Source organism: Dromiciops gliroides, chromosome 3 (genome assembly GCF_019393635.1).
Source record: "Dromiciops gliroides isolate mDroGli1 chromosome 3, mDroGli1.pri, whole genome shotgun sequence".
Lineage (NCBI taxonomy): Eukaryota > Metazoa > Chordata > Mammalia > Microbiotheria > Microbiotheriidae > Dromiciops > Dromiciops gliroides.
Window position 1 is genome coordinate 298,650,654 of NC_057863.1, and position 25,332 is coordinate 298,675,985.

The 25,332-nt window shown below is 38.0% G+C and overlaps 1 long non-coding RNA gene across 1 annotated transcript in view; it reads left to right on the plus strand.

Moving 5' to 3' along the window:
• Window positions 1-25,332, plus strand: part of LOC122745534 — a 372,633-nt gene that overhangs the window by 319,518 nt on the left and 27,783 nt on the right. Inside the window, exons 8-9 of the long non-coding RNA XR_006355472.1 lie at window positions 19,033-19,186; window positions 20,939-21,042. This is a non-coding gene — a long non-coding RNA (uncharacterized LOC122745534). The remainder of the gene's footprint in view (window positions 1-19,032; window positions 19,187-20,938; window positions 21,043-25,332) is intronic.

The window sequence follows — 25,332 nt, forward strand, 5'->3', positions numbered from 1 at the left end:
CATCTTTCACATAGATGACAACATTTATTTAATATAGTTATGCAACAAATTCTCGTTATACTCTCCCCCACTTGAAACACTTGCCATCCTTGGAAAATAGGCAGGAATTTGCTTTGAATGCGTTGTCCTTGCCCTCAAACTTCGAGTCTTCTGGAAAATCTGGGGAGATATGACATATCCTTTCACTTGCTTTCCCAATGTCATACAGAAAAGAATCTCAAAACAGTCAATGTGACACAATCTTATCCTGTCCCACATGCATATGTGAAAATCACAATTTTTCCCCAAATAAAACATTTTTCAGATTCAACAAATATTTTACAAAGTTTACCAAAGATCACAAATGCCTGACTTGGTGCTTCACTTTTCTTTCTTCAACCAACAGGCAAAAAGGAAAAAAAAAAGCAAAGGCAATAAATATCAGTTACTTGTCCTGAGCAGAAACTTAATCCATACAGAGTGTTCTGACCACATGTAGGTCTGCTTGAAGGGATCTATGATATATGACTAATTAGGAGAAATTCCTTCATTCTTAGCCAAGAAAACTCCCTAGGGTAGAAACTCTTCCATGATTCCCTTAGCACACAAGGTCATCCAACTTGAGTACTGAAAAATTTTTCTATATATCTATTCCTTTCTAAAAAGGGAATAGCAAAATATCTCTAGACATTCTTCTTGTACCATTGATAATCCCCTTAGTGTTTCAGGCAAATGTCTTCTAGATCCTTATTCCAAAGGGCAACTGAAATTTTCTTCATTGGATCACTAACACTGCAAGGGCAATCTAAATGGAATTGTCAACTCTGTGGACATGATAAAGTAGGTTCAGTTATTAAAATGGTAAAGAAAATCAAACATTTGGGGTGTTTGGGCACACAGGTAAACATTACCCTATGAAGTTGAAGGGTATATTGCTCACAGTAAGGCAAGCAGTCTAAATCCATTTAAGTGCAAAGATTATATATATATATATACACACACACATATAAATGCATATATATATCTATAAAGCATATATGTCTATCTATCTATGCTTTTGCCAACTAAGCAGCAGAATTCTTCTAATTTAAACTCCACATTTCTCATATTAGAGTCAAAATCAATATTTATTTAAGATTCATGTAAGTATCAGTTTCTAGACACTGAAGGAATCAACAAATGCAAAGCTGTCAATATCGTGACAAGACTATATATTTTTCTATCCTCAGTATGTCATGATTCCTCTTCCCACTTCTAAAAGTAGTCCTACAGCATTTGAATAATACTGGCCTACTGCCATAGGAGGAACAATTCAAGGACAGGCAGAATAAATGGAGGAGTCTTTCAAGCTTTCAGGCTATTGATAGAGGCACTGATGCAGATGGGGGATATGTCTATGTGCTGAGAAATAAAGTATAATAGATTGTGAAGATTACCCTGAGCCAGTATGGTATTGTGAAGCCACACCCTCTTGCAGGATGCAAAGGAAGGGGTATTCCTGACCTCTAGACACAACTTGTGTGGAGGTCGAGTGTATGGGAACCACAGTACAAAGAAGAAATTTAGAAATAGAAGAAAATTGATTTGTAGTTTCATTGTTAACAGTTGTAATGCAATTTGTGGGGCAGCTAGGTGGTGCAGTGGGTAAAGCACCGGTCCTGGATTCAGGAGGACCTGAATTCAAATCCGGCCTCAGACACTTGACACTTACTAGCTGTGTGACCCTGGACAAGTCACTTAACCCTCATTGCCCTGCAAAAAACAAAAAACAAACAAAAATTGTAATGCAATTTGCTAGGGAATCTGAGGTGCTCTTCTGCCACAAAGTTATGACTGAGAGTTGGTTCCTTAGAAAAGGGTAAAGCCAATGTCATTTCTTTTGTGCTGAAGAGAAAAGAAAAATTTTAGTGATAGGAGTTGGGATTGTAGAAGACAATCCATTATCATTTGCTAGGAGCTATGAAAACCTACAAGGAAGATCAATTAGCTATGACAAGAAGACAGAGCTAGGTACAATGACCAACAACATCTGTTAGTGGTTGACGAGATGTAGGAGTGAGTTGCAAGAAAGAGTGATGGAAGAGGAAAAATAACCAACTATATAGTCTGCCAGAGATCCTGAAGAGTGGGAGTGTCAATAAGCAGAAGAAACATTTTGAGAGAGTTCTACCAAGAGTAATTTTGTGACAAAGATTTTTATAGGCTTTTAGTATATAGTTGTTCAATGACTATGTGTTTTTTTTTTGTGTGTGTGTGGACCTTGATATTAACCACATTTGTTATGATTGATTTGTAAATGAATCAGCTATTTCTTTAGTCTTATGAACTATGTGCTTACAAGCAGAGTTGGTGACTATGTTATCTGAAATCAGACAGGAAGTCCCCAGATTATCTGCATGGGGGCAGATTACCAAAAAATTGATGTCTTCCAAAGTCTATCTAAGCCCTTCATGTTAGGAAGCCACATTTGTCAAAAGGTTATATTAGTAGTGTGAGTTCACGGCATTGTCAGGTTATACAAAGTCTTAATTTGTGCAAAATATCCCCATAAAGTCAGGGAAGGAATTCCTGGTTAAACATTTATTATGTTCCTGATATAATAGGTACAGCTAGGTAGTAGTTGGATATAGTGATGGACCAGGATTAGGAAGATCAGACACTTACTGGGTGTGTGATGTTGGTTAAGTCACTAAAACTTGGTCTCTCTCCCAGGGTTGTTATGAGGATAAAATGAGACAAATCAATAAAGTATTTTGAAAACCTTAAAGCAAATATATGAATGCTGGTTAATATCATCATCATCATCACCCCTTATTTTGTGCAAGGGACTGTGTTAGCTCTTCTCTGGTTGTTCTATGCAGATGGAGCCTAATGTAGGGGCTTTTATATAATTCCACCATTGGCCCATATGTATGGCAATTTAGCCCATTTAAGTTATCTAACTGTTTGTGCTTTCTTTGTGGTTTTGCTCCTTTTTTATGTGGATCTCTTGTGTGCCACCAATTCTGATGTTTTCAAATACAATGTCATTTATCCTATACTCATCCTCTAATTAATGCAACGCTTGTTCACGTAGAAGACACAACTAAAAGTCCATTCACAAGACCACCCCTCATTAGAATAATGTGTTGAGCTGTAGAGACTGAGATTTTTCAAGATTCCATTTATTGCAGGACTAGTTAGAAAAGCTGCTCAGGATAAGGAATAAAGCTGTGTCTATGTGACTGTGTAGGCCCTGTTAGAGGACATAGTCAAAACAATGAAAATCCACTATAAAGGGACCCTCATGGTCATCACTCATAAAACAGGCGAAGTGATTCATTGCCATGCATTGTCTTAACAGATATCATAGAATCTTGGAGTTCATGTGGAGCCCCCCTGACCTTGGCACAAGACTTTGCCCTTCCCTGCATCCATATAGTTTGCTAATTTGCATTGGTGGAGTTTCCTATCCTGGAAATCCTTAACACTGATGAAGTCACAGGTCTTCCACCACCACCACTAGAAAAAAAAAAACATTGTCCAAGGTCAAGATGTTTTGGATCCTAACTCTATTATTAGATGTGTTAGCTATCACTTGCAGCTTTGTTACATGAAAAAAAAATGATAATCAGGCCATCTATGCCTTCATCTCATTCAAAAGACTGGAATATTTTGTCTCCTGACCTCCAAGATACCCTCCTTCCCTCTTGGATGAGGTTAACACCTGACTTATAGTCGTTCTCTCCCCTCTAGCTCCTGCCCTCATATTAGTGGTATTTCAATGTATGTATGCTTACTCTCTCAAATACCCTAATCTTCTAAATCCTCAGTTTATGCATTTCCCATGACTTTTCCACTCCACCTCAATCACACAGTGATGATCATGCCCTTGATCTTGCTATAATCCCCAAATATACCACTTTCATGTCTATTGTGGAAATTTATTTTGATTTGGGGACCCTACCTTTGGGCTGAGATTAGAAAGCCTTAGGCCCTCAGGTTTTTCTTCTATGTGTGGGAGGGGCTGGTGTACCTCCCGCTCCACTTCAGCTGAGCCAAAAAAGCCCCATGCGCTCTACAAGACACCAGGTCAGACAGCTAGGGGGAAAAAGCCCCAGCTCCCTCTGCTCTGAGTGGATCTATCCAAGAGATCCTGGGCTCATCCAGATCGGCCTCTGGCATAGCCCATGCAGAGGTCCCTGGGCACACAGCAGGGGGCATGGGCCCCTGGAGCCCTGGGTGTGGTACACACAGGATGCTCAAGCATCCCCCACCTCAGCCATAGCACTAGTGCAGCTGGCAGATTATCTTGGTGTGTGTGGGGGGTGGTGCAGGGAGCCCCGAGGTTTGAGTGGAGAGAAGGAAGATATATATACGGGAGATTTTGATGGCAGAGGTGGCAGATGGACCGGAGTAGACAGACAGAAGAGGAGATGTTAGAGTCAGCTGGGGGGATGCTGGAGCACCTAGGTGACTGCTAGAAGTTGGTTGCTATTTAATTAATGTAAAAAAGAATTATTTTATGTACTATTCTGGAAAATTATAGAACTGGCCTTATTTGAAAAATTATGATTATATGAAAAAATTTTTTAAGGTTAGAAAAAATTATAAGGGGCCATAAGTCCATCTGGGTTGCCACTTCAAATGTAGAAATATTTTAAACTGACTAGGGCTAATCTGGAGGGCCTAATTTGACTGGGGTACTTAATCTGGGACTGTTGACTGGTTATCTGACTGCTATTAATTTAATGTGGGCCATTTATAAAGTTCCACTACACTGCTCCACTCCCCAAATTGATAAGCAAAAGATTAAGAAGCCTCTTAACTAAATAATCAAAGCAAAGTTTATTTATGAGATACAATTTTAGCATAAAAATACAGGGAAAGAAAATGTACAACTTGACTGCGTTCTGGCGCATCTCTTTCTACCTGCTGCGCCTGGAACATTTTTAGCTTCCTCCTGCATACGAACGGACCTTTTTCTAGCATTCCCCTCACTGAAAATCCTCCTGCTCCCGATTGGCCTCTGTTCCTTCTTGCTCTTAGCTTTTTCTCCTTCCCCCATCTCTTAGTGCTCCAGCCTTTCTGTTCTCTTAATCTTTGCTTTCTCCAACCTGTACCCTGTGCAGACCGCTTCTGAGCTCTCTGCCACCTCCTAGTTTCTCTAACCTCCCATACTGCCTCCTGTTCTGTCTGTCTGTTCTGTTAGTCTGCGCCCCACCCTTAGCATCTAACTCTCTGGTATATATATCTTCCTTCTGTAAAACAAAATTAATTCTTAATTATAACTAACCTAACCTGGAAAAATTTATAATTTTGGAATTATTAAAATTATGATTATATGAAAAATGATAAGTTTGGAAAAATTATAATTGGGCCATAAGTCCCTTCGTGGTTGCCATTAAAATGTGAAAATATTTTTGATGACTAGGGCTAAATTTGGGCGTACTCTGATTGGGGTACTAATCTGGGACTTTTGACACTTTGGCTATCTGACCGCTATTAATTTAATGTGGGCCGTTTATAAAGTTCCACCACACTGCTCCACTCCCAAATTGATAAGCAAAATATTAAGAAGCCTCTTAAGTAAATAATCAAAGTAGAGTTTATTTATGAGATACTATTTAAAATTAAGAATACAGGGAAATAAAATGTACAACCTGAGTGCTTTGCAGTGTGTCTCTTTCCCACCTGCTGCTGTTCGAACTTTTTTAATACAATAAGGGCCTTAGCCACCTCTCGCCTCAGGGTATTCAGGTCCTTTATTCTAATTCCGAGCCCCTTTCACTTTGTAAATCCCCCTGCTTCTAACTTTCCTCTCCTTACTGCCACTGCTGAAGCCCTGTGTTTCTCTCTCACTGACCTTCTGTCTATCTGCTCTGTCAGTCTTCCCTTTGGCCTCTCTTTTCCCTTGCTCCTAGTCCTTCTATCTTCTCCTTCATCCTTGTAGCCCTGTCCTCTGGTCTGCCACGCTCCAACCTTTGCTGTCTCGTCAGCCACCTCCAGTCCTCTTCTCAGCATCCCTGTCTCCTTGTCCCAACCTCTTCTCAGCCTCTCTTGTGCATCCTTGTCCACCTTGCTGTCTAACTCTCAGGTCTATATATAGCTTTCTTCTCTCCACTCAAATCTCGGGGCTTCTTGTGCCCCCACAGACCAAGCTAATCCTCCAGCCAGGGCTGGGGCTGGTGGTGGGGTGGGGGGTGCACTCCAGCCTCACGTGCCTCAGCACAGGCTATCCGGGATCTTTCTGATACCTCTGCTCAGGTCGGAGGGAGCTGGGGGCCTTTTTTCCCCCAGCTGTCTGATCTGACATCTTGTACAGCCCACAGGGATTTTGGCTCAGCTGAAGCAGAGGGGAAAGGGCACCAGCTCCTCCCTCACAGAAGAGACCCTGAGGGCCTAAGGCTTTCTAATCTCAGGTTAAAGGTAGGGTCCCCAAATCAAAATAAATTTCCACAATTCTCTCCACTCAAACCTTGGGGCTCCCTGTGCCCCCCCCAAGATAATCCACCAGCTGCACTAGGGCTGTGGCTGAGGGGGGTACGCTCGACTGTCCCATGCGTACCACACCCAGGGCTCCAGTGGCCCGTGCCCCGTGCTGTGTGTCCAGGGACCTATGCACAGGCTATGCCAGAGGCCAGCCTGAACAAGCCTGGGATCTCTCAGATAGATCCACTCAGGGTGGAGGGAGCTGCATTTTTTTCCCCTAGCTGTCTGACCTGGCATCTTGTACAGCCCATGGGGCTTTTTTAGCTCAGCTGAAGAGGAGGGGGAGGGACATCAGCCTGTCCCACACAGAGAAGAAAAACCTGAGGGCCTGAGGCTTTCTAATCTCAGCCCAAAGGTAGGGTCCCCAAATCAAAATAAATTTCTACACTATAAATGCTGAAATTCCCTAATCTGACCACAATCTGTTATCATTCCACTTCTCCCTCTTCTTTATACCTCCAAATCCTATCCTTTACCCTCACCATAAACCTGAATACTTTGACCTCTCCGTTCTTTCCCAAGCCATCACTCCATGTACCCATTTTGACATCTTAGTGAACAAATTCAACTCTACATCATCCTCTTCTTTTGGTTCCCTTGTTCTTTAACCTTTGCAAAGGTTTGCCTTGCAACGCCCCTATTTTTTATTACTCCCACCATCCACTGAACATATCTGGGAAAATAATGGAATTATGTTGACTGGATTGAGCAGTAATTTACATTACATAATTTTACCCAAGCCCTCACTGCAGCAAGGAAAACATTTTATATCTTCCTAATCAACTCACTACTCATCACAGTGGCTCTTCCAAACTTTTAAATTCCTTCTCATATGTCTAGTGGCTCCTTTTCCCCATCCTCTAAGTTGATAACCTTGCTTCATAACTTGCTGAGAAATTTGAGGCTATTTGCAAAATGTCCCCTCTTCTCTCCTTATCTAACCACTCAGATGCCTTCTTCCACTATCTACTTTTCTGCTCGTCTTAAATGAATATGTGGCCCTCCTTCTTGTCAAAGCAAACCTCTCTACATGCACAAATAATCCCATTCTACTCTATTCTCTTGAAGATTGTCTTTACCCATCATCCCCTATTTTCTCATCTTTAATGTCTCCCTCTTAATAGCTGCTTTTCTACTGCCCGTAAGCATGCTAATGTCTACCTTATCCTCAAAGAAACCCTGCATTTGATATTTCCATCTTTGTTAACTCATTCTATAACTCTCTTCCCTTTTATGGTGAATCTCCTTGAGAAGGCCAGTAAAATACATGCCTCCACTTGCTTTCCTCTCACTGTCTTCTTGACTCCCCACAGTCTGGTTTCATGCTTTATCATTCAACCAAAATTGTTCTCTTTATAGTTTACCAATGCTCACTTAATTGCCAGGGGTGATAATATTTTCTCAATCTTTATCCTTATTTAGCTTTCCCTAGCTTTTGATACTATTGATCACCTTTTCCTCCTTGATATCCTCTTCTCTCAAGGTTTCTATGGCATTATTCTGTTCCAATTTCCTGATAGTTTTGTGACCCCTTCCTCAGTCTCCTTTGCTGTATCTTCATCCAGGTCATATGTACTAACCTTGAGTGTCTCCTGAGACTATCTTAATCCCTTTTCTTTTATTATACTATTTTTTTTTTTGGTTTGGTGATTTCATCTACTCCCATGGATTCAATTACAATCTCTGTGCTGAATATTCCAAAAATCTACTTGTGCAGCCTAATTTACCTTTTGACTCTATACTTTAGTTGCTCTTTTTAGTTTGGGGCAAAGGTAATCCATTTTGGGGGATGTCTTTGGGATATAAATATAGCAGTGGTATTGCTGGATCAAACAGTTCTATAGTCCTTTGGGCATCATTCCAAATTGCTCTCCAGAAGTGGTTGGATCTTTTCACAACTCCACCAACAGTGGTTTAGTGTCCCAGCTTTCCAACATCCATTATTTTCCATTTTTGTTATGTTTGCTACCCTGATAGGTGTGAGGTTATACCTCAGAGTTGTTTTAATTTGCATTTCTTGGATCAATTGTGATGTAGAACATTTTTGTATGATTATAGATAGCTTTGATTTCTTTGTCTGAAAACTGCCTGTTCACAGCCTTTGACCATTTATCAATTGGGGATGACTTGCATTTTGGAAATTTGACTCAGTTCTCTCTATTATTGAGAAATGAGGAATTTATCAGAGATATCTGCTTCAAAAGTTATTTCCCAGTTGTTCTGCTTTCCTTGTGAGCGTGGTTTACATTTGTTTTGTTTGTGCAAAAGCTTTTGAATTGTATATGATCAAAATGATCTATTTATATTTTGTTTTATTCTCTTTATCTTTCTTGGTCCTACATTCTCCTCTGCTCATAAATCTGACAGATAAACAATTCATACTCTCTTAATTTGCTTATGGTAGCATCCTTTATATGTAAATCATGAACCCATTTTGACCTTATTTTAGTATACAGTGTGAGATGTTGTTCTGTACCTACTTTCTGCCATACTGTTTTCCAGTTTTCCCAGCAGTTTTTGTCAGGCAATGAAGTTTTTTTCCAAATGCTTGGTTCTTTGGGTTTATCATATACTAGATTACTATAGTCATTTATTATTATGTAATTTCTACATATTTTATTCCACTGGTATACCTCTCTATTTCTAAGCCAGTACCAGATTATTTTGATAATTACTACTTTACAATACAGTTTAAGATGTGTTATTGCTAGACCACCTTATTTTGTTTTTTCATTGATTCCCGTGATATCCTTGAACTTTTGTTTTTTCAGATGAATTTTTTATTATTTTTCTGTCTCTATAACATATTTTTAATGGTTAGATTGGTATAGCACTAAACAAAAAATTTACTTAAGTAGGGTTGTCATTTTTATTATATTGGCTCTGCCTACCCATGAGAAATTAATATTTTTCCAATTTTCTTGCTCTGACTTTATTTCTTTGCAAAAGTGTTTTGTAGTTCTGGTCATATAATTGATGTGTTTGTCTTGGTTTAGATTTTATTTTTTTGGTTTAGTCTTCTTAAACCTTGATCATGTCCCCCACCCCCATACTTTTCCTTCTTATTGCTTCTTATCTGAGAACCCCCATTTCTCTCCCCTTGGCATTTTTGTTTGCATCCTGCATGCCTAGAATTATTTCCCTCCTCATCTTTGCTTATTGGATTACTTTGCATCCTTCACATCCCAGCTAAACTCCTACCTTCTACAAGAAGCTTTTCTTAATCCTCCTTAATACTAGTATTTCTCTCTGTTGATTATTTCCAATTCATTTTGTTTGTACATAACTAACTGTTTGCTTTTTGTCTTCCCCATTGGACTGTTAGGTTTTTAAAGCAGAGGATGTTTCATTTTCCTTTTTTGTGTCCCCAGTACATATTACAGTGTCTGGCATATAGTAGGCACTTAATAAATACTTATTGGCTGATAAAAACACTAAACAGCAAAAAGCCAAAGAATAAACAATATACTACTCTGTATTTTTTTTCAGTCTTAATGGTATTTTTTCCAGTCACATGTAAAGATAGTTTTCAACATTATTTTTTATAAGATTTTGAATTCTAATTTTTTCTCCTTCTCTCCCTTCCATTCCCCCTCCCCAAGACAGCAAGCAATCTGATATAGGTTATATATGTACAATCACATTAAACATATTTCCACATTAGTTAAGCTGTGAAAGAAGAATCAGAACAAAAGGGGAAAACCTCAAAAAAGAAAAAAAACCAAAAAAATGAAAATAATATCATTTAATCTAGATTCAGATTCTGCAGTTCTTTTTTTTTCTGGATGTGGAGAGCATTTTCCATAATGAGTCTTTTGGAATTGTCTTGGGTCATTGTATTGCAGAGATGAGCTGAGTTTATCACAGCTGATCATCACACAATGTTGCTGTTACTGTGTACAATGTTCTCCTGGTTCTGTTCACTTCACTCAGCATCAGGCTACTTAAGTCTTTCCAGGTTTTTCTGAAATCTGCCTGCTCATCATTTCTTGAATAGCACAATAGTATTCCATTACATCCATATACCACAACTTGTTCAGCTTTCCCCCAACTGATGGGCATCTCCTCAATTTCCAATTCTTTCCCACCACAAAGAGAGCTACTATAAATATTTTTTGTATATGTGGGTCCTTTTCCTTTTCTATGATCTCTTTGGGATACAGAACTAGTAGTGGTATTACTTGGTCAAAGGGTAACACAGCAGGATAGCACTTTGAGCATAGTTCTAAATTGTTCTCCAGAATGATTAGATCAGTTCACAGATCCACCAACAGTGCATCAGTGTTACAATTTTTCCACATATTCTCCAATATTTATTATTTTCCTTTTTTGTCATATTAGCCAATCTGATAGGTGTGGGGTGGTACCTCAGAGTTGTTTTAATTTGCATTTCTCTAATCAGTAGTGATTTAGAACATCTTTTTTTTTAAATATGGCAATTGATAGCTTTGATTTCTTTATCTGAAAACTGCCTGTTCATATCCTTTGACCATTTCTCAATTGGAGAGTGACTTGTATTGTTATAAATTTGATTCATTTCTCTTTATATTTTAGAAATGAGGCCTCTATCAGAAACACTGGCTGTAAAATTGTTTCCCAGCTTTCAGCTTTCCTTCTAATCTTGGCTGCATTGCTTCTGTTTGTACAAAAATGTTTAATATAATGTAATCAATATGATCCATTTTCTATTTCATAATATTCTCAGTCTCTTGCTTGGTCATAAATTCTTCTACTCTCCATGGATCTGAGAGGTAAGCTATTCAATCATTTCCTAATTTGCCTATGATATTATTCTTGTTTGTTTGTTTGTTTTAGTGAGGCAATTGGGGTTAAGTGACTTGCCCAGGGTCACACAGCTAGTAAGTGTTAAGTGTCTGAGGCCGGATCTGAACTCAGGTACTCCTGACTCCAGGCCGGTGCTCTATCCTCTGCACCACCTAGCCGCCCCTATGATATTATTCTTTATGTCTAAATCATGTACCCATTTTTATGTTATTTTCATATATGATGTAAGATGTTGATCTATGCCTAGTTTCTACCATACTATCTTCCAGTTTTCCTAGCAGTTTTGGTCAAATAGTGAGGTCTTATAACAGAAGCAGTCATCTTTGGGTTTATCAAACAATAGATGACTAGTCATTTACTTCTGTGTCTCTTGTGCCTAACCTATTCCACTTATTTCTTAGTCAGTACCAAATAGTTTTGATGACTGCACTTTATAGTATAGTTTTAGATCTGGTACAGCTGCTACTCTGTATTGACATAACCATTCTTTTGTTTTGGACATTCAGCTATGTCTGATTCCACCTAATTGTACTGTTCTAGCCTGCATCCTTCCAGCTTCTTTGTAAAAACTGAATGAAGAATTTGGCACATGTTTGATGATCCCTATTCAGACCACATCTACAACATTTGCCAAGTAGTACTGACTCTGTAATCTCTTCTTCCCTATTTAGATTTTTCACTAACCATACCTATAACAATAGTGTCTAAATTTTGTTAGCAAACAAAGGCAAGTTCATTGCACAATTGTTATAGATTGCTTTCCCCCCCTTTAAAAATAGGACAGTATTTGCCATTTTCTAATCTTGTATTTCCTCTCCTGTTCCTTTTTCAAATATTACCTAGTGATCACATTTGTGAGTTCATTCAGCTCCTGGTATGTTATCATATTCTTGTCATCTCCCCACTTATTATGGATTTCAACTGCATTTTGTTTTGCCTTTCAGTACCAAAATAAAAGTTCAGTTTTGTCTATTTTCCATCATCTATTATGGTCCCACCTACCCTGAGCAACAGTCCTACCTCTTCCTTAATTCTCCTCTTTCCCCTAAAAACACACAAAACAAAACATCCTTATCCTTAGTATTCCTTACCAACATCATGTTCTGCACTTTTCCTCTTGTGGCACTTCTTATGAGACCATGCAATGCTTTTGTATTCATATTCCATTCCCTGTTCTTTCTTTCTTTTATCTCTTGTGCAAGCCTTTTAAAACTAACTTGGGGGGCAGCTAGGTGGTGCAGTGGATAAAGCACCAGCACTGGATTCAGGAGGACCTGAGTTCAAATTTAGCCTCAGACACTTAACACTAAGTAGCTGTGTGACCCTGGGCAAGTCACTTAACCCTCATTGCCCTGGGGAAAAAAAAAGAAAAAGAAAAAAAACTAACTTGGTTTATGAATCCTCTGTGCTTACACATTGGTCTTTTTTGACACACTTACATTTCCTTCTTCTTTAGAATTGTTTTTCTTTGTGTCTTAAGAATTTCATTTTTGAAACCATCCCATTAACCTTGTGGGTTTAACTTCAGTTGTAACATTTTAGGTCATGGGATACTATCTATCCTTTGAAGTCTTTGAAATATGCTTTCTCAAAATCTTGTCATTGCATGTCAGAGTTGTCAAAGTATGTCAAACTGTGTCCAGTTTTCTTTTTCTTTGTCACAAATCATCTTTTCATATATTTATAGAGCAATTTGAAGGCAAATTTGCTTTTCTAAAATTCCCCCAAAACAATATTTAAGTATTTCTGTATTCCTCTGGAGGCTAATTTAGAAGATCTAATAAAAGAAACATGTTTTAAACATATCTTCAAATGCATGGTTTCTGTGGCACATTTTAAATTTGAATTTAATCTTGTTTCTCAATTGGAAGCTATCTAAGCTACTGCCTTGATTAAGTAGCTAGTTAGTGCTTATCTTTTTTCCCCCATGTTGCTGAAGCTAAAGAGCCTGTTTAAAAAGTCTCCAAGCTATATTTATGAAACTGAAGCAAGTGGCAGAATTTTTCATATTTTGACAGTTTCAGCACCAAGCAGAAAAGATAGCCACTTTAGACCACTAATGGATTCTCAAGAATTATCCCCTGTGATCATCTCCATGTGTGAAGAACCATATGTCAAATCTACTTCAGCTGGGTACATCATTGAAAATAGGTTTGTTCTTCTTATTCTGGAGCAACTCTGCTAAAACCAAAGACAAAACACTGATGATCACTAAAGCAGCATAATTTCCTTGGAACTGAAGCCTGTTATATAAAGATAGCACCTAATAATATAGATTTCTTAGGCACTTTATTCAATTGAATTATTAAGCAAACATTAAATACCTGCTATCTGAAAATGCCTGTGCTAGTTTCTGAGGAAACAAAGATGAAAAATATAGCTGTTCCTACTCTCAAGGAGTTTACAGTCGCATACACACACACACACACATACACACACACACACACACACACACATATATATATATATGTATAATGTGTCTATATATGCATTATATAAATAAACGTGTGTATCTCTGTGTATATGTATATGTGTGTGATACTGTAGTCTATACTGAAACATTCAAATATATAATTACTACTCCTGTGAATTCACTGGTGTAGGGAGTGCCTTGGTCAGCATCTTCCACTACCCATGAGATTTGGGATCTTCTTGCAACTATAGTCACATTTTCAGACAGGTAGGTGGTGCTGTAGATAGAGTGCTGAGCCTGGAATCAAGAAGACATCTTCCCCAGTTCATATCTGGCCTCAGACATTTAATATCTGTGTGACACTGGGAAGTCATTTAACCCTGTTTGCCTCAGTTTCCTCATTTGTAAAATGAACTGGAGAAAGAAATGGCAAACCACTCCAGTATCTTTGCCAAGAAAAGTCCAAATGTGGTCACAAAGAATCAGACATGGCTGAGACGACTCAAAAACAACCATCACATTTTCATGCCCTCATATACATGCATGCACAAACATCCATGTATAGTGACTATACCAAGAGAAGGACAGTTCTATTAAAAGAAATATAGTGGTGATAGTCTACATAGTAATTATTTTTGTCCAAACACCATACATTTCTCAGAAGCCTGAACCTTGATTAAGAACTAGTAATGGTGAAATAGCATTGAGAACTCATCATGCTCAATAGCTAGATAGATGATAGCTAGAGATTCTATCAATTACAAAAAATATTTTATATTGTAAGGGGCTAAAATTCTAGCTATTCTGTCTAAAATATCTAATGAGTAGGTGCCAATAAATTATAAGTTTTAGCAAGAGTTAGACTTTTAAGCATTTATTAAAGAGAATAAGAATTTGGTAAAGAGAAAGAGAAAGGCCTGGATTCATCTATCTATTAAAGGGAGAGTGCATTTCCAGCTCCCTTCTCCACTGAGTCCTGAGGAAAGAGAAAGAGAGCGCCAGTCTCACCCCCTCTTCCTCCCACAAGCAAACGTCACTTCCTGATGCCAAAGAAAAGCTGCATGGCCTTGCCCTCAGAGGCCTTCTCCTCATGGTGGAGCTTTCCTATAGTAAGTCTCCAGCAGGTGGCATCATTCCAATTGTTACAACATATGCCAGGGGCTGTATGGATTAAGCATATTCTTTTTATCACAAAAATATTATTTTCTAGTTACATGTAAATATAGTTTTCTTTTTTCTTTTTTTTGGTGAGGCAATTGGGGTTAAGTGACTTGCCTAGGGTCACACAGCTAGTAAGTGTCAAGTGTCTGAAGCCAGATTTGAACTCAGGTCCTCCTGAATCCAAGGCTGGTGCTTTATCCACTGCACCACCTAGCTACCCTCTAAAGATAATTATCAACATTTGTTTTTATAAGATTTATTTTTCCAAATTTTTCTCCCTCTCTTCCCTCCCCAATTCCTAAGACAGAAAGCATTCTGATATGTTATATATGTACAATCACATTAAACATATATCTACATTAATCAAGTTGTTAAAGAAGAATAAAAAGGAAAAACCTCAAAAAAGAAAAACAAAAAACAAAGTAGAAACAGCATGGTCCAATCTGCATCCAGGTACCACAGTTCTTTTTTCTGAATGTGGAGAGCACTTTTCTTCATGAATCTTCTGGAATTATCGTAGATCATCGTATTGCTGAGAAGAGCCAAGTCTTATCACAGTTGATCATCACACTATGTTGCAGTTACTGTGTACAATGTTCTCTGGTTCTGCTCATTTCACTCTGCATCAATTCATATAAGTCTTTCCAGGTTTTTCTTAAATCTGCCTGCTCATCATTTTTTATAGCATAATAGTATTCCATTACATTCATATACTTGTTTAGTCATTCCCCAATTGATGGGCGTCCACTCAATTTCCAATTCTTTGCCACCACAAAAAGAGCAGCTATAAATATTTTTGTACATGTGTGTTGTTTTCCCTTTTTAATGATCTTTTGGGGATATAAACCTAGTAATGGTATTGCAGGGTCAAAGGGTATGCACCTAGCAGCAGCTAGGTGGTGCAGTGGATAAAGCACTGGCCCTGGATTCATGATGATCTAAGTTCAAATCTGGCCTCAGACACTTGATACTTGCTAGCTGTGTGACCCTGGGCAGGTCACTTAAGCCTCATTGCCCCACACACAAAAAAACCAAACAAACCAAACCAAACAAACAAACAAAAAAAACAAAGGGTATGCACAGTTTTTTAGTCCTTTGGGTACACTTCCAAATTGCTCTCCAAAATGATTGGATCTGTTCACAATACAACCAATAATGGATTAAGCATATTCCAATGGAGGAAGACAACATTTATAAAAGAGAACTGAAAAGCATGGTCTGGAGAGTAAGAAGCTGAGCCAGTTTAGAATCAATAATGTCTATCTGGCTGGAAAGGGTGTTTCCTCAAAAAACTCATCTATAAGGGCAGGAAGAGGCCATAGGAGTAGGAGAAGCATTGTCACAATGAGGTTGAGTTGGGGAAGTAACTGGGGTAGTCATAGATCAAAACAAGTTTGAGGATGTTCCTAAATCTTATTCTTAGTCCCTTTTTAATCACTGAGCAAATGTTTTTCTCCATCTTAATATTTCTCATAGCATTTAGAATCATAGTATCACAGTATCATGGCAAGGATTCTTATCCTTTTTGTGGGTCATGGAGCCCTTTGTCAATCTAGTGAAGTCAATGTACCCTTCTCAGAACAGGAAAATATGTAGAATTACCAAAAACACAATTATATTAAATACAGTTATCAAAATATTTTTTAAAAGGTCACAAATTTTGGGTTAATAACTCCTGCTCTAGAGCAAAAAGGGAAATCAGAAGCCATCTAGTCCAAACCTTGCATTTTACAAGTTAAGAACACTCAAGCTCAAGAAGGTTAAAAGGCTTGTTAACTGTTACACAGTTAGTAAGCATTTGCACAGACCTGTTTGCATTTATCCTCCTCTCCGTTTCATCATAGTTGTTGGTATACTTGCTTCCTCACCCACCCTTGCCCCTATTAGATTGTAAGTTTCTTGAGAGCAAGGTCTCTACAACAGAGTTGCCTGATAGACGTGTGCTGAAATTAGTTGAAATGAAGAGTTTGTTGGCAACATGAGATCCTATGTTAAATTTGAATGACTCTGAAGTATATTGCTGCATTTTCTTGATTACAGGGTACCATGAATTATTCTGGGAGAGAGCCTTCAGCTGGCTACCAGGCTCCATTGTTTCATGGTCTTTAACCTGGCCCAGGATGGAACATTACTAATATTCATAAATCCAAACTCTGGAGTTTATCCCAGTGGTCTTACTTCATAGGAATCTACCCATCACCTAGAATGTCCCACTTGTTCTTCATAGCCTCATCAAGAATGATCTTATTAATGAAACCTTGTTAGACCAATACCATCCAGAATGATCCCTCCCTCTTCTGAGCATCTGTCATCTGCTGTGTCACTGGAATTTTGTTTTATAGTTAGATTGAAATCTCAGAGGATATATCATTTTATTTTACAAGGAGACAGGCATAGTGAGTTAGTGACAGTAAAATGAAATCATATTTGTTAATCACTTTTCAAACCTTAAATTGTTATATAAATGCTAGTTTTTATTGTTTATATTGTTATTATCATAATTGTTGCCCAGTGGCAACCTGTGGTTTCATTTATCATACTCATTGTACCTGTCTTTGTTACTGCTTTTCAAGAGAGTTGGGTAGATGAGGGCAGGAAGAGAAAACACAACCTACAATTAGATATAATCATCACAAAGCAGAAGGAAGAGCACTGTATTTAGAATCAAAAGGCAGTGTGGTGTGGGTGAAAAATTCCAGATTTAGAGTTGTCACCTTGGTTAGAATCTTTGTTCCTCCACTTACTACCTGTATTGTGAAATCTTTGTTTGGGACTTTCTTCTTGGCCATATCTTTACCATGCTGTTTACAATCAGGCCACCATTCTCATCTCAGTAAGTAAATGAATATTTATTAAGCATCTAATACGTGTCAGGCATTGTGCTAAGTGCTATGGATACAAAAAGAATCAAAAGACAAACATTACTTTCAGGGAGCTCACAATTTAATAGGGGAGACATCAAGGAAATAAATATATAAACAAGCAGTGCTCTATAGGATAGATAGAAAATAAATAAGAAAGAGGAGGCACTAGAATTAAGGGGCTTGGGAAGGCTGGGATTTTGGTTGGGACATGAAGAATGCCAGAGAAGCCAGTAAACAGAGATGAGGAAGGAGAGCATTCCATATGTGAAGGACAGCCAGAAAAAATGCCCAGTCGAAAGATAGAATGTTTTATATAGAACAGTCAGGAGGCTAATGATACTGGATCAAAAGGTAAATAGTGGGGAGTAAGGTAAAAAGAAAGGTAGGAGTGGTTGAATGGTAGAGTTTAAGGGGGAATGTAATGAATTCCACTTTGGACATCTTGAATTTAAAATATATCCTGTGTATCCAGTTTGAAATGTCTAAAAAGCGGTTAGAGATTGGAGGTCAGAGGATAGGCAGATTTAAATATCATGAGCATAGAGATGGTAATTAAATCAATGGGAGCCCATGAGATTATCAAGTGAGGTAATAAAGAGAGAGAAGAAAAGAAGGCCATTAGTCCCCAACTGTCCAACCCTGGACTCTAGCCTTGGGTCCATCCCACCATTCTAGGTGAGCTTTCACTTTCTCTTGCCTGGAACCAGGTCTAATTGCCATTTTCTAGCTACCTCTCCCCTCCCTCCCCTTTCACAGTTCTCCATTATGTTGTCTCTTCCTTCATTAGAATGCAAACTCCTTGAAAGTAGAGAGGGCCTTATTTGCTTATATTTGTAACCCTGACATATAACACAGTGCTTGTCACATAGTAAGTGCTTATTAAGTTCTCTATTATCTATATTACCTCAGACAAGCCACTTATAACCCACTTTGTACCTCAATGTCCTTCATCTATAAAATATGGAGACTGGGCTATATTGACTCTAAGGCTTCTTCTAGCTCCAATCTATGAGCCCATGACCCATGTTTTAATATTGTGTCTCCCTCTTTCATTTTGAACCTGTCTCCTGATCTGTAAATTGGGCACAATAATATTAACCCTACCTACCTCTCAGGAATACTGTGAAGATGAGCCTGTGAATATATATATATATATATATATATATATATATTATATATATATATATATATATATATATATATATATATATATATATATATGAAAGTTACATTTCTATTCTTTCGGCAGGGTAATCCATATTTGCCATGAATTCCTGGGAGGGTCCAAATGATACATGTGTCTGAAGTGTCAGGATGATGTATAAATTCACAAGCATCTCTTTCATGACTTGTCCTCAGTTATCTTCTGAATCTTGCCTGAGCACACAAGAAAGGCCTAAGCTGTCTCCAATCTGAACTGACAGTCTCCGCCTCAGGGAATCTGTCTCCAGAAGATTGTGGCTGTGATAGTGCTGTAATTGGCAATGGCTCCAGTGGAGGCAGTGAGTCCTTGGTAAGCAGTGATGACAAGCAGAGCTGTACATTATTCCAATTTGAGCCCTGAGTGAATCTGGATTGCCTGAAACCATGTTTGCAATGACAGGCTGAATTAGAATCCTCAATTTCAGGTCAATGGTATTGTTCTCTCTCCCTTTCTTCCTCTTCCCCCCCACCCCCAGCCTCCCAAAGGGGTAGTGGTGATGGGGAGGATGAAGAATTGCCTGCCTACTAAGGGTTAATATTGGACAAAGGCTGTGAATACAGATCTGATGAGCAATCAGAACTCTTTTGAAAGTTTGGCTCCCAGGAAAATAGGGCTTTGTGCTAAGGCCCAATAGGATTTCCCTATCACACACAAAGAACACCTGAGCTACTGTATTTCCTAGTTTATATATTTTTAAAAAGTATAGCTGTTTGCTGATCAATATTCCATCAGGGTCTCCTTTATTGCCTTCCTGGCATTAGCATATCAGTCTCACAGTCTCTTTACATTGTCCCTTTGACCTCAGAGACCCCTTTTTAAATTTTAGCATCTCCCAATGTAACATAATCAATTTGCAACTTTTTATAGCCTTGTAAATAAGGATGCTTAGTTCTTGGTATTTTGTAAATAGCTCAAAACACATTACACCTTAGGGATGAAAGGAACACCCCCATACCCCTTTTTTATAGTGAAGTAAAGGATGATGTGAAATAATCACTGTTGGATGATGTGACATGAAGGGGAAAGATTACTTTATGGCCTACTGGCTAAGACTTTCTATTTTGATTAATATCTAACATCATTGTTTGCAGGATAATCATTCCATATGGGAGTTATATAATGGAATTCTGCATTCTAAGGGAATAATAGAAATTTTAGTAATTCCCTTGTTCTACACAAAAGAATCCTTAAAAGAAGCCTTAAATCTTGACTCAATCACCAATTACAAAAGATTTTTCCTGTGTTTAAAATGTGCTTTTTAGCACACATATTCAAAAGAATGCTACCAGTTTGTAAAGCGAAATGGTACCTGGATTGAATGGGGAAAAAATCTAGTCCCAGGTTGCATGGGTAATATCTTCCCAAAAGACATGGATAAATTGAAATGCCACTGGTTGGTAGTGGGCAACTGTAAATGATTTTGAATGCTCTCAGAGTCTAGAATTTGGGGAAGAGGTGATTCTAGTAAGTGGGGTAAGGATATAGGAAGAGAGAAGGGAAAGTACCCAGGCCCATAACTGAATATTCCATGTTCCTCCTAAAATATTTCCTTCATTAAAAATATAATTTAAGGGGCAGCTAGGTGGCGCAGTGAATAGAGCACTGGCCCTGGATTCAGGAAGACCTGAGTTCAAATCCGGCCTCAGACACTTAACACTTACTAGCTGTGTGACCCTGGGCAAGTCACTTAACCCTAATTGCCTCACACCAAAAAACAAAAACAAAAAACAAAATATAATTTAAGAGGGAAAGAAACACAGGGAGCCATGTTTGCACTATTGATCTACCTTAGAATCCTGGAATAACAGAAGAAAGTGGCATAGTCCTAGAGGGAAGAAGAACTAACCCCTTGGTTAAATTTATATCATCCACATATTCCACCAAAGATTCCTGTGAATTTGGTAACTCATTTAAAATTCAAATAGCCTACAGATTATTAAATATCATAGTCGTCATCTTTATTATTATTGCTAATAACTGATAATGACTGAAGTTTCTATAGCTGTGTTCAAATTATTTGGAATAAAAATAATTTTATATGGTTCAATTTTGTCTTTTCAGTAGTTATACATTTGTGCTTCTACTTCCATCAGACTGACTCAGAAGTCTTATCTTGACCAAATGAAACCGATTGGTTTCCCTACTTATGGCAAGTATTTTGACAGGTGAGTGGTAAATTTTGTGCCATACATATATGGTGCATAGATCTATTTTGTTTTGCTTCCAAATTCTGTGTGTATGTATGTGTGTGTGGGTGGGTGTGGGTAGGTGTATCTAAGTAAGCCTAGGCATTGGCTGTCAAACATCAATCCCAAAAATGTTTTGGGGAATTTTTACTTCAGTTGCTTCTGAAAGGCTTGCTTCCATTGAGGGACTGATGAATTCTAAGAAATATGTTTTTGTGCTTAGAAGGAAAAATGTTTAGGAACTTCAGGAATGCCTTCTGATTTCATTAGGATCATGCTGCCTTATATATAGTAAATGTTCAATATATTTCTACTTGAACATTGATTCAGAAAGGATGACTTACAGTTCTCAGAATCATTCAGTCTCTACAAAATAACTCTTCTAATAGTTATTAAAATCAATCTGACTTTAATAATAATTCACAATGGAGCATTCATGAACATTTTTTCTTTTGAAATTCAAGTGTTGACTATTTCTAGATCACCTTCATCTCACAGGGAGGGATATCATGGCCTCAGAACCAAGAAGACCTGGATTTAAGTCTCATCTTTGATACCTATGTTGTTTGACTTTGGACAAGTTGTTTAAGGTTTCAGTGCTCTAGGCAACTCACTAAATTGCATGGGATGTGGTAACCTCTTTTGGTAGAGATAATTTCCTTACCTGGGCATTCCTTTTATCAATGGAATAACAGGTCAGGTCCCTATGCCTTTAATTTCCTAATACAATCCCATCCCTCCTGCCCACCCATCCACCCAGAAAGCCATGTCTAAAAAAACAGAAAAAAAGAAAACGAAAAACAATGGGGGTTAAGCGACTTGCCCAGGGTCACACAGCTAGTAAGTGTCAAGTGTCTGAGGCCGGATTTAAACTCAGGTACTCCTGAATCCAGGCCTGGGGCTTTATCCACTGCACCACCTAGCCACCCCAACCAGCTCTATTTTTGATCTAGGCTGGGTCACCTTTCTTTAGGCAGTCTAATGGCCACTTCTGTTTTTAGGGGTTCACCATATTTGTGCTGGACAAAGTGAGATCATCTAGTTAACTTTGGCCGTATTGTAGTCCAGAATTCCAGAGTTCAAGTTCTCCACCAGCTTCAGCATCCCAAGTAACAGGGATTATAGGCCTATGCCAATTTACCCAGTGGCTGTGATTTTCAAGAAGAGTAAAAGAAGAGTGGTGAATTTTATGTTGATCTCCTGCAAAATTCTAGAATAAATAATTTTAAATGGTTTGTGAATACTTAGAAAAGAAATAGGTAATAATCCCCATAAGTGTCAAATGTCTGAGACTGGATTTAAACTCAGGTCCTCCTGAATCAAGGGCCAGTGCTTTATCCACTGTGCCACCTAACTGCCCCCTGAAATAGGTAATTATCAACTCACACTGGGTCTCTGGTTCTCTTCTATTATTATTCACTTTGCTACTCACAGTGGAGAAAATAAATCCCCTACTAAGGATTCCTGTCCTCTTGGAAAACAGAGATGAGACAGTATACCTTGAACGAAGATATGAATAGACAAGTTTTTAGGGAGACACATTGATTTATACCAGCTGATTAGAGTGGGATGAATCCCAGAAATGTGGACAAGGAGGTCTCTGGTTCACATAATACTTAGAACATTCCTATTGAAGAGCCCAACAATCTCCTCTTAGTAATAACTAGGCCAGTAACTGGGTCAGATCATCAATCCTAGACCATTCCTACTATTGTTCTTTATAGGATACTGTCTTAAGCACAGAAGAACATGTCAGTTAATGAGTACTAATTTCACTTGTAAGAATGGATTCAGTTCATTCTTTTTTCTCTCTCTATGAGTTTGTATTTTCTGTTTCAGAGTATTTTGAGGGCTTCTTCCCCCAATTGCCCAATGTGGCTTTTATTATTAATATACTCACATCAAGGAAGGAAGAAAACAAATATTTATTAAGTACCTAATATGTGTCAGAGAATGTTCTAAGAATTTTACAAATATTACCTCATTTTATACTTGCAGCAACCCTTGGAGGTAGATGTTATTGTTTTCTCCATTTTCTAGTTGAGGAAATTAAAGCATATAAAGGTTAAGTAACGTGTCCAGAGTTACACAATTATTAAGTATCTGAGACTGGATTTGAACTCAGATCTTCCTGATTTGGGGACTAGCACTTTATTCACTGTACCGTCTGATTAAGTGTACCACTGAGTAACATTTAATTGAGTAGCATCTTCATAGAGGGCATGTAGGCTTTTCATTGTCCAGGGAAACATTTCCTATGAAATATTTGATAAAGAAACAAAAAAGCATGGTTCTCAAATTTTCAGAAGATATAAAGCTAACAAATATACATAATCAATTTGATGCCAGAATCAGCATTGAAGTTCTGGGAAAATAAAGTAAAGTTAACTAGATGACAATACTTGTGTGACCTTATTCATTATGATGGAAATGAGAGATTCCACCCCAGAATCCACCAACTAGTGACATTGTGGAAGCAGCAATTTTGGAATTGCTTTGATGAGATTTCTCAGAGAAAGACCATTGAAAGAGAGAAGCTGGGTCAGGAGTTGAGAGTTGTCATTTTCCAATTTAGATCCATTTGGCCAGGTATTTTGTGATCCTTGATTTCTGCCTTTTAGCTTCTCACACATGAAAGATATGGTGATGAGTTTTTGTTTATGAGACCCAGTTTCGTAAGCTGTCCCAGGCAACCCTGAAGAAGCAGTTTCCTTCTCCCATGACTTCAAGTTGAGGAAAGGATTGTATCTTCTCTCCCTTTTGGTCTTTTTGTTTCTTTTTCTCATTATCATTTATCTCACTGTGGTGATTATTTTATTTTATTTATTTGTGTGTGTGTGTGTGTGTGTATAATATTAGCCACATAGATAGGGATTTGGGGGAATGGAATATCTGGAAAAAGTTGAACACATATCTAGATATTGTCTTACCAAGGCATGGATTGGTGACAGATAAGTGCATTTCACTTTCACAAAACTCTTGTTTATACATTGAAGGAGTATTCTTTAGCCAACTCAAAGATGATTTAAAGAAAAGAGTATAGGGGCAGCTATATGGCATAGTGGATAGAGCACTGGCCCTGGATTCAGGAGGACCTGAGTTCAAATCCGACCTCGGACCCTTGACACTTACTAGCTGTGTGACCCTGGGTAAGTCACTTAACCCCAATTGTCTCACCAAAAAAAAAAAAAAAGAAGAGTATAAATAGAGAGAGTTTAATAACCCAAATTGAATCAAGCCCTACACATAGCAGAACAAATTTTGTCAGCCAAACAAGACCTGAAAGGGAGGATGAATTTACCATTGTATTATGTATCTTTTTTGAACCCTTTACCAATGAGTGAGGAGTTTATAGGCTGGAAGACTGCTAACAGCCACACCCCTCATCTTTATCTATATTACTGTTAGGGGGCATCTATCCTCTATTCACATTAGTCTCCTTTAAATATTATACATGGGTACATCAAGGACTCATTATTTCATCAGGACCAGCTTTACTTTATGAAGAATTGAAGTTGAAGAATGCTCAAAATGCAATGGAGAGGGGAAGGGGAATGATGGATATGAATAAATTGTAACATGGCAAATGAGAAATTATTTAATAGAATAAATATAAAGAATGTCATCAGAAAAATGTAAGACTACCCTGCATGTCCAACTGGTATCCATGTGATACCAACAGAGCACAAAATCTTTCCCAGAATATTATATGGACATTCTATTTTTCTGGACTGGGACTTATTTTGGCTAATTCTGTGGTGTTTTTTATTTGATATTAATGAAATGAGATACTTGTGTTCAACAGTTTACCAAAAACATATTTTTATTGCTATAGCTACAGAGCAAGATGAATATTCTAGATTGATGAGTCCCTGGACACTGAGAAAAGTCTGGGGTGGGGGAGGTCTATTGACAAAAGTCTGGAAAATCTGAGATCGAGTCAGGAGTGGAATTGCATTGGTAAGGGAGGAGGAACTCAATGATCTCTGGGATCATCCACAATTAATTTTATCTTAACCTGGTGTATAACTGAATTTCCAAAGGGAATAATCCCACTAAGATTCCTATTAGAACATCTTGTGTTCTTCCTATAGATGGGGTTAGAAATGAAATTTGGTTCAGTACTGCAACATGAGTGACTCAGGTGAACATGATGTTTCAGTAGATGGCAGATTAAATTAACTATTGTTAAAATTCTTTACAAGGATATGGAACAACTCCAAGACCCCATTTGCAATCTGGCCTCCTTGGCATAAAAATTCTAAAAGC